Consider the following 14,687-nt stretch of genomic DNA (forward strand, 5'->3'; position numbering starts at 1 on the left):
TCAGGAGCAGTTTTCCTTGGGAGACCCTAGGAACTCAGACTTCTCTGCTTCGTCCTCACTTTAAGGAGAGAAGGGAGCATGAGGACAAAGCTGTTGACTAACAAGTTGATCAATGCTTCTCTCTTCACCTGTGGGCATGAGCCGTGAGCAGTGACTGGAATATGCAAGAGGTGGTGATAAGATTCACTGAAATGGTGGGGGACTACACCATAGGTGGTTCTCAGAGTAGAGCCATTGCACCTTGATTTCGAAAGAATCTAGATGAAAAAGTATCTGATTATGATGCCTCCTGGATAGCTCCTAGGTGATGATATTCAGACATTCCAATTGGCAGAAGGGTGAGAGAGACCCAGGGAACACTGGAGAGAGGGTCTCTCAGGAGGTTTCCAGAGCTTGAAAAGGTGGCGACAGACACCCAGACCGGTTTGGTACTCTGGGTTTAGAGTGGATCAAAGTTAAAACCAAATTATGTCTTTTGATCAATGATCCATTAATTTTCTTAACCACTTATCTTTTCAGGGTTGTAAGCAAACTGGAGCCTATCACAGCTGACACTGGATGAGAGGCAGTGCGCTCCCTGGAGGCTCCTAACACCGAGAGACAGTCACCCGTTCCCGCGGACATTCACGCACGTACAGTCGGGTCTTTGGACTGCACGATGGAGGCAGCCAGAGGGAGAACGTGAAGACTTTTAATGCTGCAGCAGGCGAGTATATTTTAGACAAAGTTAAACTTACAAAACCATCCAACAAATTTTCAATTAACTGGAACACAGTCAGTTAAACAGACCTTCATCCATCCTTAGAGACGGAGCTAGCTGATACAAATCACTCTGCAGTTCCAGGAGTCTTTAAATGTGGTGGCATTTAAATTACACCAAATTGAAAAACGAGTGAGAACTCAGTGAGGAGTTATTATTTGGACCATCAGATTTCAAGAGAGTCAAAGTTCACGCTCCTGCTCTATAGGCAGGATGTATAATCCTCTGGAAATACTGAAATTAGATGCATGAATGTAACACTGACATTCTTGTGTTGGCAAAATCTCTTGTCCACATACCTTTAGTATATTTCGTGAGCCTGAATGGGCTCTTCTACAGTTCCAGCTCTGCAGCAGTTTGCCCTGTCTGATCCCGTCAGTGACTTTCTTTCATATCCTAAACTCTGAGGAGCTATATGACCTTGAAACCTTTCAACTAAAGGAAGCACATACAAGCAACTACACAAAAGTTTCATGAAATACTCTGTGTGCTTATGTTCAGTGTCACAGTCTGGAAGTTAAAGTATATCACTTTTCTACTTCCCCTCTTTCTGTTTGGCACTAATTTGGGGCTGCATCAGCACTGAGAAGTCATCTGTCTCTTTTCCACCAGCTACCCTCTGTGTCTGGCTTGAATCATTGCGTTCACAGCAGCTGAATATCCCTCTATGCAAATGTTATAATCATATGACAGACTGATACCGTCTAACTCAGGATAAATTTGACATCTATATAAACGTTGTCAGAAAAAATAGAGAAGCTCTTTGTTCAGGCCTTCCGACAGAGCAGCAGCAGGTATCAGCTATATGTCGACATCGATGCACAACTGCTATAAAGACACAATTTTGGGAAAATTTAGATGAATATAGATGTGCGACACCTTCTGTCGCTTCCTGACTCATCCATTTGTCTCCATTAGAGTGTGCACAGGGAATTAAGCTGTGCATCTGTTGCAGGTCATGTCTGGATCTGTCATTGACATGCAGCATTACGAGAGGTATGGAGGTTCAGGGAGGACAAAACTGCAGTATGTCAGTGAGCTGACAAAGACAAATAAATAAATGAAAAGCTGAATCAAATGTGCGAATAGATAGGAGATTAGTAGAACATCTGTTGTGCCTTTAACATGCATCAAGTAACCCTTTTCATGTGATAAATGCTTTTGATCTAAGCATAGAAAACCTAGCTAGATTTGAGTTATTTTCCATATTTAGCTTAATGGCAATGTTAGCAAGCAAACTACGGTCAGCCAGGTGCTAAATTTGGTATCAAATAATTTGTGCACACTCGCAGTAAGCTTAATGGTAATTAACAACAGTCAGAAGAATGCCTTTTTTTAATCAGTTGTAAGCCTCCAGTCAACAACAGCATGTCATTCGATTCAGAGAGAACTCAAATCCAACCCGTTTGGATGAATTCCAAACTATCTGGATAAATACTGTTTCAAATCGGCTAACTAATCATCATCAGATTTGTGGAGTATCTAAATGACAAGTAGGTGACTATACTTAGCAGTTGGTTGCTTTCCAGATTACTTCACCAGCCCACATGATTCATGTCTGTATGTCAAACAGTATCGACTTTAGCCATCAGTGAATCTTGTAATGGCACAAAGCAAAGATGTAGTTGCTTTGCACTGTAATACCCAGTGTAATGGGGGCAGTTAGCCAGGCTTTAAGTGTGTGTCAGGTAACCCTTTTTCATGTAATAAACACTTTTTATTACCACTGTCTGAATGGATTGTAATGGAACTTAAATAAAGAGACCTTCTGCGACTCCCTCGGTTTCCTCTAACAGGCTGCAGACTGATTTATATGCGAAGCATTCGGGTCAGCAAAAATGCAGAGCACCTTTGAATAGATTGACCAAGCTCAACTTGATAAATGAGCCTAAAAACTTCCCTATATATTTGAATGGCAGGACATTTTTTTCATTATCTGACCATGTGTACAGGTAATCTGTCATTTTTCTTAAAATATAATATTGTAGGACAGTTTGTATACAGACTAGAATTCATAGGCCCCTCGCTTCCAGGTCGATTGCAGCTCAACTCGGTTGTTGTTCAATACTTGTCATCAATAAGTTTCCATATGGATTTGTCAGATAGCTGTGGATGGGATTAAAAGATGGGAGGAAGTACTGTAGACTCTGGGAAATGTGTCTCTTTGCTCAGCAGAGGCTGTCATAGCGGAGAGGGAGAGTCGAGAGAGTCGTTCTGCTTCAGCGACAGGAAAATGCCACCGAGCTGCTCCGCTTCCTCGCTCATAAATACTCTCAAGGACCGCGGCTTTACAACAAGTCAATAGCTTCTGTTAGCAATGCACGCACACACACAGGCAGAGAAAAACGCACGCACACACACAACCAGCGGTGTGCACGTATACACAAATAAAAAAACACACATCAGCAAAATACGCAGATGCATGCTGTCAAAATATAAATCAACAATCACAGCACTACATAAACACAAGTGCCAGGCCAGCAAAACGGGCTGCTGGGATAAATACGGAGCTCACGAAGCCGGGGGTAAATCTGTCCGGAAGGAGGGATGGAGGGAACATTAAAACATGAGTCTTCATTTAAAGGAACACTTTCCTCACAGTCAGAGTTTGAAAGAAAGCTGCTCTCTGAAACTTTTCCTGTCACAATTTCCTTAAACGTCCCGTCAGCACACGGGACGCCGGTGAGCCTGGAATAATGCAGACCTCACCTGAAGCAGCTGCACCTGCATAAACTGCTTTTCCAGTGGGTGTCAGATACCCAGCTTTGATTATTGATTGGATTTATAACAGCATGAACAGTAAAAAGAAAACAAAAAAACAAACAAGAAAGGAAAGCTGAAAATGAATGGTAAAGCACTAGATCTTCATCTGTATTATCATTAACATGCCTTATCGCATTTGTGTTTTGCCGGATTCACTGAAAATCACATTTTAAGAATAATTACTCTCTGACATTTTTATTTCATTGACAAGGAGGAAGAGATAAATGTGATGAAACAAAAGTCCCGGACTTTACGTGGATGTCTCAGGTACGTGGATTCATTTGGGAAATGCCTCATGTTCTTTGATCTGAATGGTGAAATGGTAAAAAAAAAAAAAAAAAAAAGTCACCATCACCGTGAGAAGTTACATCACTTTGGAGGTTAAAACTGCCTCATGATGGCAGCTCCAGCTGGATTATCAGAGCTTCATCCCTTGTTGGTGTCCTTCAGCTTTTCACCAGCAGCAAAGACTGCTGGTCCATGGAGGAACAAACTGCCTGTGGTTTGATTCCCTCAGCCCTGACGGCCGCCTCCGTATTCATTTTATTTACAGCTCAGTCTGTCCCAGTGGCATGGAGCTGCTTGCTGGTGGGTGGAGAAAGGAGATGGTTGAATTGGAAGACAAAGAAAGAAGAAATCCGCTGCCTGACTCTGGATTCGGGCTGTTATTTTTAGCCAAAGCAGCCATAATTACCCGGGCAACGTCTAACAAAATTGTTCAGGCTCGGCTGGGCAATTAGGCCAGGCGGAGCAGCTAATGGAGAGAGAATTACACAGACCTTTCCCCCATTAGCCCCCATTTACAGCAGGAAATTTACTGGGAGTGTACGGGCCAGGCGTGACTTCCAAACCAGATTACTGCTCTGAAACCAATCTCCCTCATCCTCCCATCTTTCTCTTTCTTCTCTGCATCCAAAAATAAGAGCAAGTGGACAAACCCAGAAAATAAACTCACACAATCATCTCAAAGACAGCCAGGGAATGAGTTTACATTACAAACGTTTCTTGAGTTTAAGGAGAATAATAGTTTGCATTGTTAAAACTGAAATGCAAAGGAAATACCTGCAGCGGCACTTGAAGGGGCGAAACTCAGTGATACAAAACTTTTTCACAGGCTGAGGAGGACCAACTACAACTAGCAAAATCATGTGGTTTGAACTGGAGTTGTTGAACTGGATCAATCCAGCAGCAGATTAGTGATTGCTCTACGCTCTGACCTAAAAGACAATTAAAAGTAAGAATGGCACTGGCCCAATCCAGTATGAGGTGCAGCTTATATCATCGTCAGCTATCTATGTTGATTTTTTTCTTTTCTTTTATCTGTAAATTTAATTTAACTGTCACATTCACATCAATGATAGGGCCTTTTAATTGTAAACCTAGAAATTGAGGTGGAAATGACTGAAAATGCAATCAAAGCAACTATTTGCAGACTTATGTTGATAAGGATTCTTTCATATGACTGGTTATTGATTACCTATGATTAATAATTCATATTATTATTATTGTTCTTCTTTTTTTTTCTTAGCATCATCTTTGTTTTTTGATTAAAATGCAATACTGGTTGACTGTCTGAGTTTTACCGACCAGAGTTCATGTTCCACTTCCTGGCTGTTGTTCAGCATTATGCTAGTAGGTCAGGTAGAGAAGAATAGCCCTGTATTGTCATTTTATAAGGTAAAAACATTAAACCTGGAGAAAAAGTACTGACATCACCCTGTGAGGGCCAATTAATTAATAAACTCCTATTTATTTTGTGCTAATGTTTTCTTGTAACATTAGTGCCGGTCTTGACTTCCACGTTTATCTTTTTCTGTAATGCCATTGGTCATCCCTCGGTAGCCCTTTTTGATCTGTGGGTCATTCCCTTAGGCAGGGTCTGCAGGAATGCACTCTCAGTGTGCATAAAAGGCTCAGAATATCTTCAAGTGAGCCCTCATGCACTTGACAGCTTGACAGTGGAACAGCCCTACACCCTCACAGACTTGGTGGGAGCGTACCTTAAAGTGTGGGAATCTGTGAGACGCTCTCAGTTCAGCAGGCAGAGAGGACATAATGTTGATGTTTCTTTACATGAAGACCTGCAGATCGAGAGCGTGATGACTCAGAGATTAACGGCACAGTATCACAACCTGTGTGCTCTCGTGCAAACAGAGCTGAGAACAGAGCTGTGCAGAGAACAACTGTGAGAGTATTTGAATTATTTTTCTTTTAAATCCAGCTTAAAAATATCAACGGTGGTTTTAGGAGCAGGACTGCAATTACGCTGTTTTTACATCCTTATTCTCCTGTTTCAAATTTCCATGTTAAAAACACAAAAATATCATCGCATCCTGCAGAATTAAGACTGCTCAACTATGAAAGGTCAGTCTTATTAAAGATTACATTTGATATGTTCATCAGTCATTTTAGTTGTCAAAAAAGTGCTTTTCCCAAATAGAAGCCGTGATCCTACAAGCTGAACGCAGCAGAAATGTAAATGTTATTTTCCACTGCTGCATGTATGTTGTGGACAGTGAGCTGCAGGAGTACCCGTGGATCTGGTGCTGCATTAAAAATGAGAAACGTGATAAAAAAAATGAAGGTAAGAAGAGGAAGAGGCTTCTTTTCACAGGTGGAGAGGTGAATATGGAAACAATGAATGTGTAATACAGTATGCTGACACACAGACACATACACCCACAGCCCTCCATCCTCCAGCTTCTCTTGGTTGTACAAATTTGAAGTATCCGGCACTGAGGCTTAACAAAATATCAAAGACACAAAAGAAAGTATTAACAAGGCAAAAGTTCTTGATCCCTTTTTATAAGACGTAAAAAAAAAAAAAGGAAAAGCAAAGCAGCAGAGGAGATTTCCATTTCAGCATTAATTCCAGCTCTGGTGAATTTCCAATGTTGGCAGCCATTAAGTTCTGTCAAATCAAATGTGACACCAGGGGAAGGACAGAAAAATATTCAAATCATCTTTCAAATCTTTTTCCAGAGCTGTCTCTTCGAGAGCTGCTGCTCCAGCGGCTGACAGTTCTGACAATTAATTTATGTCTAACAGATTATTCCATAAACCACTGCTGACCCCCGAGCACGTGCACGGGCACGCGTGTACCTGCTGCAGGGGTGTGACTGCCCTCTACAGCTGCAGCATTTGCAGGAATGTGGCACAAATGTCCATCAAAGAGCAGCAGCTGCTGCCATGCTTAATCTCTACAGAAAGGCCATGGAAAAAGGATTTTATTTTATTTTTTTAAATATCTGCTTGTGAAAGGTGAACTGCGCAGAAAGGCTGAGGCTCTATATTTCTGTGACTCAACAAGTGCACCTTTGTGTACTGCTGGGCACCTGCTGTGAAGCACCACTACTAAATTAAATAATCCTTCTAATGACCTTTATATTGTCATTATAGCCTTAAGTAACTGTATTGTAATTTAAAAGTGTGATGCTCCAGGTAACATTTGAAACTAACCTATGATGCTTGTTCAGTGGAGACACCAGAAGATGATGATTGTATTGGAGGGAAGAAAAACGTACCAGCTGTCCAAAAAAACAAATTCTGTTGCTGTGTTAATAGGTGGACTGCGTGTAATAAAGTCTCTGTCTTTACTTTGCAATTCTTTGTCAAAATATCATTAATAAAATAATACTTTCACTTTATTCAAAAATTGGGGTTTTTCCTTTTTTTCCACTTACCATCCATTTTTTTTTTAATAATTTACCTAATTCATACTTTTGGATAAACAGTTTGCAGTTTCTCTGGCAAATCCAATGTATTTATTTAGAAAACTTTAATTCTCAAAAAACAAACAAACAAACAAAAAGACTAAGAAATGTGGTCATGCTGTAAATCTCAACGTGCATTTTGTGACTGAGTTTGGCGGTTCGGTGTTCAGTCTGTCTGACAGCCTATCTTGGCTTCCATATGTCCCCCTCCTCCTGTGACAGGAGTTAATTTTTCGTTGGATTTGTTTTTTGAGCTTCATTAACCGGTGCGAGATTAGTCCTTGGTGGGACGCTGGTGGGGGAAAGCGCTCGTGCCTCGCCTCCGACCTGCTGAGGTGCAAGCAATTAACAAGCAGGAAGAGGGAGTCTGTCAAGAGCACCAACGCAAAAGCTCAAGACACCTAACCCACTTAGACGCTTTCAGCTCTGCAATAAAGAAACTTCTGTAAACTGTCAAACGATAATAGCCCTGGCCACCGCTGGTAATTGCAATTAGCGGAGGTAAAGTAGGATAGTACTACACACACACACACACACACACGATCAAAAAGCATTCCTTCTGAAAAACATTAACCCATTTTTTTCTCTTCATGACATCAGAATGCATCAGATTTCAGCCAGAAGGAAGTTCAACTGAATAAAAAAATTATATTAATTTACAGGGGATTCAGGTCTTTACAGATCTAAGGCAGGAATTGAAAACAATAGAAAAGGAAATAGAGGCAAGGATCTAAAGAAGGACAAAGAAAGCAAGCAAAGATGAACAAAGCAGGCAGACCAGCCTGATGTGCAAAATGTGCACTAATGACGGTAATCCAGTAAATCTGTTGATGTACACGGATACACGGATCATTTTTCTTTTTGTTTTTCAGCATGAATTTGAAACCAGAGTGTTTTTAATACACTGGGAACAACATGTATGTTCTCCTGAGACTCCTGCGGCAATGCGTCACCCTGGCAACCGAGAAAATGAAGCTTTGAAATGTGGCAACAATTTAACCCAAAACAGGATCTTATTGTAACGCTTATCAGACAGTTTTATTGGCTAAATATAACCAAGAAGTTTTTTTGCTTAAACTTCCCCAAACAATGAATGAAAACAAAACTTAGGTCTAAAAGTAATATCAAAGAAATCACAAGAATCATCAGTTCCACGCGGGACTGGAAAGTTTGATCTCTGGTGTGCAACCAGAAACTTCTACCATTGTTTTTTTGTTTTGTTTTTTTACACAAAAGACTTTTCACTCACTGACACAAATCACTATTGAAAATGTCTAAATTTCTCTCTATGAACACACAAAAAGACAATTTGTGTCCAGAAACACACATCAATAGTGTTATACTGAAACAAAGCCGCAGCAGTGGGAGGTTTGAGAAGGTTCAGGAAGGAAGAAAAGACAAATGAGAGAGAAGAGGAAAGAAACGTAAAGGGGGGCACGAAAAGTAGAGAAAAAGAAGAAATTATGTTATGAAACACAGAGGATAAGAGATTGAAAGAGTTTAAGAAATAAGCTGATTAAAAGATGACAAAAGTAGAAAAGAGGAACAAAGAAAGAAGGAATTATGGAAAAGGACAGAAATAAATCAACGAGGGAAAGAGGAAGCAGCTGGTATGTGTACGGTGATGAGGCAAGGATACAAAAAAGAAGGAAGGAAAATGGCATTTAAGAGAATCAGAGACACAGAAACACAAGGACAGAAAATCAGAACAAACTTTCACAGAAAAAACAAAGTATGTGAAAGAAAGCAAGGAGAACTCTCCTGTGGCTCCCAAACAGAGCACAAATGCATCTTAATGATAGTCAAAAAATACAGATTTTGTATGTACTCCATTAAATTTAAACATTTAAATGTGACAAATATGTCAGAAACTGAAATCCTTTTTCACAGCACTGTACAGTATGAAATTCCAGATGAAATCTCAGCATTGCTGGATTAAACAATGCTGATTTTGGGCTTCTAGAAGAGATTTTTACTGGTGAGTGTGTGTCACATAAGTGTAAGCGAGTACAACAGTGTAGTTAAGTTAAGGGGAGCACTCAAGTGAAGTAGCAGAAGCTTTAAACTCCACTAAAGTGCAGAACTCTCAGAAATGGCTTCATTTTCTTTAAAAATAAAAAGTCCCATCAGCGGTGACGGTTTTAATTTGACATCACTGACTTCCTGCTAGCTTTTAATCTCTCAGAGCAGCTCAGCTAAAGGATCTGCCCGAATCCCCTCTCACTTCACATTAACGTGTGCAGTCGACTTCAGCGTGTTAATGTTGAGGCAGTCAAATACTCTACATTCATATTCATACTCAGCCGTATCTAATGAATGACAACCATCAGCGGCGGAGGATGAGCGCTGCCTTCGATAAAGCGAGGCGAGGTGGAGGCAGGAACCTCGTTTGATGTCTTATCCGCGGCGTCAGCGATACAGTTCGACTGGATATCGATCAGGCGCATCAGCGTGGGTGTTTCTAGGTGTTATCTCCACCTTCAGAAACCGATACACACACAGTTGTATGTTCTCCCTGTCATTTCATGCCTGAGTAATCGGGTTTAAACTACACTTTTGTCCTTTGAAGCTCCATCTTGATGTCAGGACGCGGTGCCAAACACACACCGGTTTGAGGCGTGTCAGGTGACAGGAAGTCGTTTGGAGACAGTTGTTGTTGAAAGCATCAGCCAAGTGACCGAGTCAGCCCGGGGCATTGTTTGGCTCTTGTGTTTCATAAATTCAATGAGGCTTTTATTGCCTGATTCAATATGCAGCATAAAAGGGTGCAAAGACAATAAATGAAGACAGAGTTTTATTTGCATCTCTTCCTGCGGGGCTAAATTTAAAGGATCAGTGAATCAAATCATTAAAATAAAAACCCCTCTCTGCCAAGCGTGAAGGAAGGAGTTAATTACTCAGATTTAGTGGTTTTGGGGCGATTTCAGTTTCCTATAGACGCTGGAACCAGAGCTCTTCTTCCGCTCTGACGGATCCGCCGCTTGTTTGTGCATGGATTAACAGCAAAGGAAAGGCAAATCAAATAAAATTAAGTATTAATATGCAATATGCATAATTGACAAGCCATCGCTTGGAGTGCTGTTCAAAAACTTGCAACAAGGTAATAAAGTAAACAAACAGGAGGATGAAATTCAGCTCGCAGAGACTCTCCACAGCCTGAATGAGGAGAAAACGGAGTGTTACGTACAGCGCGGCTCCATATTTTTATTGAATTTATTATCTCTACTCGTCACTTTCAGCACACGCTCGCCTGTGCTTATGAATATGTAAAGCTGCAGAGGAGAGATTTACCTGTTGACAGGCTCCTGTTTGGAACATTCAGACAGTTTGGGGTTTGCATCTTGTTTATTATTATTTTTGGTGGAAAATTATCTCCCAAGCACATCAATAAACTGTCAGACAATGGAGCATCTGAGTATCCAGGTGATGCATTTAGTGAATTTACACATCGGGGAACTTTATTTTTAAACCGCTCACTGAAGTCTGAGTCCATTACTTCCACTGGGGTAACATTTATTTATTTATTTTTTTGGGGGGGGTAGAAGCACACGTGTCATGCCTTCTGTTTCAAGTCCTTTCCTGTTTTATTTTGTAATTTCTGCTCTTTTTGTGCTCCTGTCAGCTTCACTTCCTGTTTCTCTCCTTTCCCTGCACTCATCGGTGTCAACTGCATCAAATTAACCAATCAATCTTCTAACTGTATATAAATACATCCCAGTTTGTCTTTGTCAGTCACTGATGCACTGCTTCATTGTGCTCTTAGTTTTACGTTTTTGTGTGATAACTTGTAACTCTTTATGACTTTTCTGTGTATGAGCTCAGCTTAAAGATGAAAGATTGCACTACATACCAGGGTTTTGTGTTTGGGCCCTCCTCTCTGAACTATTACACCATCATGTAGACTTCTAATATAGTCTTATCCAGGTGACTTTGGGGTTAACCCTGGGTTTTCTGTACTAAGGAGATCAAAGCTGTGGCCATCAGCTGTTTCTTACGGCTCTGTTACTTTTACAGATGCAGCATTTGAGGCACAAGTTTCAGCTGATAATACATTCCATCTGCTAATTATTATTACCTTTTATTTTGTCCTTTTTGTCCTCTGTCCTCAGGAATGTTACTTTGTAAACTCTATTGTTTCATTTTGATGTGCTTGCTCACGCTGGGCAAAATAAAGTTTAAATAAAACTGTTAACTGTTTCACCAAAATTGTCAGTTCGATTTTAAAAAGTATGAGAATCTAGATTAATCTAGATTAGTGGTGAATATAAGGCTATGTCCACATGTACACGGGTATTTTTGTAAACTGAGATTTTCTGTTTTAGTTTTTAAAAAAATCCCGTCCACGTGTAAATGCAAAAAACGAAGTCAAACGCTGTCAAAACATACCAAACCAACAGGGGGCAATATAATCCTAATGTAGAAATGTTGGCCAATCAGAAGTCTAGAAGCCTGGGTGGGAAAGAGTAAACAAAGATGGCACGTAGAAGCGGTCTTTCTAAATGGAGGGACAGTAACTGCATGTGTCTAAGTAAGCATGTAAAAACTGCAGATAATATAACATTAACAGCAACAGTATTTTGTCTCTATCATTGTAGAAATTCATTTCATGTAAATGCACATCTATACGTTGTGTGATTAAATCTCCGTTTTCCTTGTCGACGCGTAAACCCAGCTATGGGCAAATCTCCAGCCTGGCAGGAGTTTTAAAAAAATCTCAGTTTTCAGTGATCCAAGATGGCATTTACGTGTGGACAAAATGTCCAAACACACAGAAAAATCTGTGTTTTCAAAAATACGTACGTGTGGATGTAGCCTAAGTTTTATCCACTGACACGTCACATAAACATGGATTTCCTAACTATAAATTTGACTCCGGTGGGCCAAAAACAGCTCAACAGTTGGGAAAAACCGTATCCAAATCCTCTGCATACCAGCCAGTGAATTTTTTTAATCAAATTTTAAAAAGTTAAATTAAAACTACATAAATCACTGTACTTTATTATGCACACTGTACTTTATTATGCCAATGATTTTAAAAATTCATCATTCAAATTAAAATAAATAAATCAGTATTTTATTATTCACATATTTATTGCACATCTGTAGGGTCTCTTGTGAGAGGGTTTTTTTATTTATTAATTTCTTTTCCTGATGGTGGGAGAAAACTCATGTAACCACAGTCAGACTAACTAGAAGAACCTCTGATATAGTAAATTCTATTAATTATGTTTTCATAAATATTTGAGGCGGGAAATGGACTCTTCTGAATGCTGCGGATGTGTCTCCTGGACCCGGGTAATCGAGCACGAGCACAGTAATTCCTGATTTGTAGAAGAGCCAGCAGAAGACATGAGTTGGGCTTGCATTAGATCTGCTTCTGTGCATTTTTATCTTTGTGCTTTTAAGTTTTATTTGTGAGCTGTGTATTCTTCATTTGTAATTATTTGTTTTTTTATTTTGTTTGCTGTGTATTGTCTTTAAAGGACTTTGTGAGTCTTGTTTGTGAAAAGAGCCATATATGAATAAATACTGCTATTGCTATGTGTGCATAAACACGACCTGAGGCATGCTTAAGGCTGGTTAATGGCCTGTCAGAAGTAGTTTGCGAGACGTGTTTACATGGGTGCAAATGACCACAGTGCATGCCGGAGTGAAAAGCTGGCCACCGCTGAGAGGATGGAGATGTGGGAAGGTTTGAAAATGGGGATATGGCTGCTCATTTTCAGACCATTTATCAAGAAAATGGAAACACTGAGCGCGACATTAAGTGCCACAAAGAGTAAAAACAGGTGGGCAGCATTTGGCTCATTTCTTGCCCACACAGCTGACCGATGACAACGTGTCTGTTTTGCAAAGTTATAGAAATGATTGCACACAAACTCCACACACTGCAATTATAAAGCCCCCTGTGCAACCCCAGGTAAACACAGACGTACTCATGTTAATATTGAATTTCATTCCTCATGTTCATGTTAATAACTTATGAATTTTCCTTCCTTTGATGGTTGTTTCTTGGACTTGGGCTGTTATTGACTGAATACTCACGATTTCTTTTTTAAGACAAGTATGCTTTTAAAAAGTTCATGCTATACAAAAGTACCTCATAATTTAATGAACTTTTTTTCTTGATTCTAGTTAAATGTAATTTATGCGCAGATGCTGAATTTTAGAAAGTAGATGATGGTTTGTCGAAAAATTATAGTTAAAAAAGGTCTTAAATGAACACAAATGAGCATCTGTTTGTCTCAGCTTAGTCTCTCTGATAACTTTTTCCTCAGAAGGATCCTCTGCCCTCTGCACACCACCCCCTCCTCCGCAACTTCACTGAAACTCCATTAGCTGTGCTGTCCCTCAGTAGGATGTGATGTGAGATTAGACTCCGTGTTCTTCTCTCCGGAGCCCTCGGAACGCCGTCCCCTGACCTCCTGCTGCCTCATACAGAAAGACTGAGACAAAAAGCCCATTGAACAAAAACACTTCAGGCAGACAGAGTCTGACTCCTGACCTGTCTACATTAAGACTGACTTCAGTAAGATTTGATCACTATTCTAACTGAAGTGAGTCTCAACTCTTTCAGCTCTGCAGGAAACTTTTTTTCTGCATGAAAGATTAGCAAAACCTTGAAAGTTTAGAGATTTGTCTGCACTGAAATGTTTTTGAGCTACATTGAATTTGAGTGAAAGACGGAGGCCCTGTGGAGCACTTACTGGCTATCGAGGATACTGGCACATGAGAAAAACCTTTTTTTTCTGACACTTTTTCTTTAAATAATGTGGAAATCGTTACATTTCATTTATAATTCAGCAGTCCACTTCATAACGATAAATACTCTGTTATCCTAGATGTCCTTGTAGGTACTGGGGAATTTGTTCGATTTGGTCCTATGTAAATAAAACTGAATGAACTGAATGATGCATTGAATTAGTATGACACTAAGTGTTGGATTTAGTGAAACTAAGCTCAGTTCTGTCCAGTATATGTTAGCTTTGTACCTCTGCAACTTCAAGAGAATTTTTGTATTGTAATAAATATAAAATATGTGTTTTCACAGGTTTAGACTTAGTAGCTCTGCATGTAAGAAAAAAATACAAAGACCTCTACAAGCCACAGTCACAGTTTTATAAAGATGATATTCTAAAATATACCTTTTCTGTTGGTTGTATTTTCACAGAAATGTGAATGTTTCTGCAATATTTGGTCTCCCTCAAAGGTTCAGGAGGCTGGAGAGCTGCAAAATAAGTTTCTGAGCTGGTTTTGTGTGTGTGTGTGTGTGTGTGTGTGTGCGCGCGTGTTTGTGTGTGTGTGTGTGTGTGTGTGTGTGTGTGTGGCAGAATCACCTGTCACCCCACCTCACCTCCACCCACCGCCCACCTCTCCCCGGTGAGATGTCTTCACTCTGATGCAGAGAGGACACTCTATGAGCTGCCGTGCTGGTGGTAAAATAGGCATGC

This window comes from Mchenga conophoros, linkage group LG2 (genome assembly GCF_057382185.1).
Source record: "Mchenga conophoros isolate Kocher_MC1m ecotype Shallow Benthic linkage group LG2, M_conophoros_male_GT1.1, whole genome shotgun sequence".
NCBI classification, from domain to species: domain Eukaryota; kingdom Metazoa; phylum Chordata; class Actinopteri; order Cichliformes; family Cichlidae; genus Mchenga; species Mchenga conophoros.